The sequence below is a fragment of the Myotis davidii genome, unplaced genomic scaffold (assembly GCF_000327345.1).
Source record: "Myotis davidii unplaced genomic scaffold, ASM32734v1 scaffold2798, whole genome shotgun sequence".
Lineage (NCBI taxonomy): Eukaryota > Metazoa > Chordata > Mammalia > Chiroptera > Vespertilionidae > Myotis > Myotis davidii.
The window spans coordinates 304,572-309,354 of NW_006289553.1; the positions used below are offsets into that span (position 1 = coordinate 304,572).

Below are 4,783 nucleotides of genomic sequence, written 5' to 3' on the forward strand. Positions count from 1 at the left end.
CAGAAGCAGTGCACAGGTTCCTTTTTTTCTGAGTCCTTGCCTGCACTTGTCATTTGTTGCTTTGTTGATGATAGCCATTCTGACAAGTGTGAGATGGCACCTCATTGTTATTTTGATTTGCATCTCTTGGATGATTAGTGACTTTGAGCATGTTTTCTTATGTCTCTTGGTTTTCTGTAGGTCCTCCATCGGAAGTTTCTATTTAGGTCTTTTGGCCATTTTTTGATTGAATTGTTTATATTTCTTTTGTAAATTTGCGCCCCGACACCTCCTCCCCAGGAGGCCTGCGCAGAGCGTGTGTCCCCCCAGGACACTGCGCCCCCACACCCTCGTCCTCCCCAGGAGGCCTGCGCAGAGCGTGTGTCCATCCCGGGCACTGCGCCCCCACACTCTCGTCCTCCCCAGGAGGCCTGCACAGAGCGAGTGCCCCCCGTCCCCGCACTGCGCCCCGACACCTCCTCCCCAGGTGCGCCTGCCCAGGACCAGCCACTGCAGGGAAGGCGGCACTGGCTGGTGGGCACTCCGCCATTCACTTGGATTCCCCTTTGTGAACCTCATCCTTGATGCCAAGAAGAGAAGATGTCAGGACCCACCGACCCGCTGCTCAGAGGTTCTCCCCAGGGGTCTGAGCCAGGCCACAGCCTCGCTGGTCCCCCGGGGAGGAGCTGCAGGGAGAAGGCCCGGATGCGCCTACAGTCTGGCAGACTGGCCTGTCCAGGACGGCAGGAGGCTAGGGGCCGGTTCCACCTCTGCCTCGGTTTCTCCGCGGTCAGCGGACAGGTCCACGGGATTTCCACATCCCTCCTATCCCAGATGGGCCATGATCCAGCGGCCACGGTGGCCGGAGAAACCAAGGGCCACTACTCCCTCTTCCGGGGAATTCATTCGTTCCGTTCCCACAGCGCCACTTCTGGGGCAGGACAGGAGGGGTCTTTAGGCAGCGAACCCGAGATGGGCTGGGGCAGAAGGACACCAGGGGTCATGCGCTCAGGACACCGAAGGGCAACAGGGACCCTCCGCGGTCATCGCTAGCTGTGATGGGGTCAGGAGCAGATCTGAATCCTCTCCGTGGGCTCCAGGCAGAGGCCGCTGAGGGAGGGTGGGCGGATGCTTGGCTCCTGTGCAGGAGGGAACTCCAGGCAGAGTGAGGACCGAGGCAGCCGGCGGTCGGTGAGCCACCGTAGGACAGCGACGCGAGGGGCTGAGCAGGGGCCAGGGCTCCAGCGCACCGGTGGGCTTGGGCTCTCACCCGTGGATTTAATGACCAGCTGGACATGCAGGAGGGAGAAGGCGCAGTGCATGCTGGGGCCTCGAGGCTCTGGCTCAGGGGCCAGGGTGGGAGGTGCCAGGAGAGGGGGTCTGGGGAGAAAGGACTGTGCTGAGCTTGGACCTGTGCAGTGGGGAGACCCAGGAACGATGTGGGGGTGCAGGTGGTGGGGCTCAGGGATCGGGGCCATGTGGGCGAGTACAGGGAACCCGCAGAGGAGGGCCCCAGGCCCCCCCGCCAGGTGCTCCTTCCCAGCAGGAAGCAGGGTTGTGGCCGGAGACCTGCGTCCTTGGACCCTGAGCTCCCCCTCAATTGCCATGAGCCTGAGCACCTCGGAGGAGGAAGGAGCCGATCAGGGGAGCGGAAATAAGGCCTCGGGGCATGTACAGCCCGGACCGGCGTCGCTTACTTTGGGGTAAACAAAGTAACTCAAACACCCTCTCCCCTGAGGGGCCGAAAGCCCCGATTTCCCAGTGGGGTCAACTATAGCAAGAGTGGGGTTCAGGTAGCTTGGCAGACAGTCCCCAAGTTTCCTCAGTGGCCGCGTTGGTTCTGGCCGTTGGTTCCACCTCTGCCTCAGTTTCCCCATCATCAATCGTCTCTATCAGAATTGCTTTCTCCCACAGTCTCACCCAGGGGGCAGCCCTAGCCCTGGAGCTTGAGGCCCCAGATGGGAAAATGAGGCCTCATTTTCACTCACTCATGCCCCAAGTTCTTGGTCCCCCAAACCCGCCGCCGCCTCACCCAGCTCCCCACAGGGCTTATAGGACCGAATCGCTGAGGGCTGTCATGAGCGCTCAGTTTATAAAGATCTCATTTCTCTGAAAATGTCTCATGACGTTTTCTCTTAAATAATTAAAACTAAATGCCACCGATCAAAATAAATGAAAAGGCGTGTTAGGCTCTGTGGTGTCCTCAAGTGACTTCCGGGGGCCACGCGCTCTTTCCCATGGGGTCCCCGGAGGCACCGGCCTGCAGGTCCCGAGATCTCAAAGTCCACTTCTCCTCCTCTCAGGCCGCTGTTGGGCACAGGGACACTGGCCAAGTTCCAGACCTTCCCAATATACCGCTGTCCTGAAGACACGCAGGCCAAAAAGGTCATGCGACATCAGATGTGACACCAATTGGCCAACCCCAAAATAAGGGTTTATCTGTATCCCGAGACGCGGCCCGATCTATACTTAGTTGTGGAATTCCACACGCCGGCGCCGGTGAGCTCACCACCCCCAAAAGCCAGAACCTGGAGCAGGGCTCGGCCCTCCAGACACTGGGCCTCCCAGTGGGTCCCTGCGTGGCCACTGCTCTCTCGTGACAAGAGTGGAGATGTCCTGTGGGGCGAGGCTGCCGTGACAGACCACAGGACGGAAGGCAGGCTGGGCAAACTGACCGATTCAGTGTCCTTCCCACGAGATCTGGGCCAGGTGTGCCTCCTCCCACTCACTCCACGGGCTGGTCCCGAACCTCCCTCACAAGAGCCTCATCTGCGCTCTGCGTGGGGAGGGGCTCGGCCTGGGTGCTGTTCAGCCACATGGGCTGCTGTCCTACTGGGTGCCAGGCAGGGCGCCAGGTGGGCCTAGTGTTGGGCTCTGGGCGAATCTCACGGACCCAGCGCTCCAACTCTCCCTGCCTTCGGGCGGTGGAGTGGCCTGGGGCTCCATCCTCGCTCCTGCGCTGTGGCCACTGCCTGGTCCCCGGTGTCAGAGACCGGGTCTCGGCTCCCTGAGCTGGCAGGCGGCTCCCTGGGGCCCGTCCGTGGCTCCTGCAGCACATTTGCTGTGGCTGAAACGTGAAGGGTTTTGTTGACCTTTAACTCTGTGGGGCGTTTTGTAGGAACAAACCTTGTCACCATCACCACCTTCTCTGGGTGTCCCTGCCCTGCACCCCGTCTTCTGCCCAGCCACGGCGGACAGTGCTGTGTCAGGCCCACGCCAGTCGAGGGTCGTCCAGCCCCAGGCTCACGGGATCCTCTGAAGAAGGAAGGCCGCAGCCTCACCCACGGAAGGAGTGGGTGTCATCACCCCCAGGGGCGGCCCGCGACCAGCTGGAGCCGAGTCTCTGAATGAGCACCCCCTCCTGATGGGCTGTCCTGAGGTGCAGGCGAGGTGATTTCCAGGCCCCCCACCCCCCACCCAGGACTGAACGCCCAGCGCCCTCACTGCTGGCCGCCGGCCTGATCGCCAGATGACCTGCCCGCGCCCAGCTCCTGCTCAGCCTCTGCTTCCAGGCACTTGGACGGGCCATGACCTCAGTGGACTCCAACTTCCTCGCCTGGAAAGGGGACCAGGAGACAGGCCGCAGGGTGTGCCGAGAGGTTGGAGGACGAACGCAGAGCCTGGCCGTGACCGTGAACGCTGCGGGAGGGACCGTGAACTCGAAAGGCTGATGGCGTCTTCCGCCGTGGCTCCCGCGCGTGCCCCTCGTGGGCTGCTGGCAGCATTGCTGGTGGTCGGCTGGTTATGACTTGTTGGTCCTGGGCCTGCACAGCGCCCACCTCGCTCCCTGCTGCTTTCTGGTGAATTCAAGCAAAGCCCAGAATGTTCTGCCAGTGCCTCGCGGCCACGGGACAAGGGACAGGCCGAGGCCCTGCCCCACCTGCTCTGAAATCACACAGAACCCCCAGCCGGGAAGAGCCGGGGCGGGGGAGGGGGAGCGAGCGATGGGGGCCCAGCACCAGCCGCCCCTGCGGCGTTGGGGACGGGCTGAGGGGCCGCCCCGAGGGGACCAGCGCCTTCACGTGCTGCTGGGCTGTCTCAGTCAATGGTGAAACGCTGAGGCATTACCTCGTGAAGAAACGTGCGACACAGGTGACATCAAGAGCTGCCCCCACCCGGCCAGTGGGGCTCAGTGGGGGAGCATCGACCTATGACCCAGGAGGCCAGGGTTCATTCCTGGTCCGGGCCCAGGCCCAGGTTGTGGGCTGGATCCCCAGTAGGGGGCGTGCAGGAGGCAGCCGATCCATGATTCTCTCCCCCCCTCCCTTCCTCTCTGAATCAATAAAAAGATAGGGGACGGCTCCTCCTGCCTGCTGACGGCTGGGCCCGCGTGGAGTGGCCGGTGGTGGCAGAGAGGGGACACACGTGGCCTCTCTTTGTTGCACTGATTCTGGGGTTAGGGCTGTCGCCTGAGCAACCCAAGTGTGGCCTCACGCAGACGGGCTGGGCCAGAACGCCAGCTCTGGGAGAACCTGCAGACGCAGGCCGGGGGAGCAGGGCCGGTTCTGCTGCAGGAGGAGAATCTGCAGGAAACGTCTCCCCCAGGCCTCGCAGGGACACGGGTCCTGACGCGCCAGGGAGGCGAGGTCTCTGGGTCCCGGAGGCTTTGGAGCTGAAGCTGCTGAAAATAGCTGGGGCCTTGCCCCCTGAACCCACTCCACCTGGCCGCCCGGCAGGTGTGGGACAGGAATAGGCCGCGACCCCAGCACAGGGCCTCCACCCTGTGGGGATGAGCCAGACAGCGGAAGGCGGGCCAGAGCCGATCTGTAGGGCAATGAGGGGGGCAGGGGGGCCAGGGGGTGAG

General features: G+C 62.7%; 1 long non-coding RNA gene across 1 annotated transcript in view; it reads right to left on the reverse strand.

Annotated features, from left to right (window-relative positions):
• LOC107182824 overlaps window positions 1-4,783 on the reverse strand; it is a 20,964-nt gene that overhangs the window by 5,390 nt on the left and 10,791 nt on the right. The window contains exon 2 of the long non-coding RNA XR_001513572.1: window positions 328-334. This is a non-coding gene — a long non-coding RNA (uncharacterized LOC107182824). The remainder of the gene's footprint in view (window positions 1-327; window positions 335-4,783) is intronic.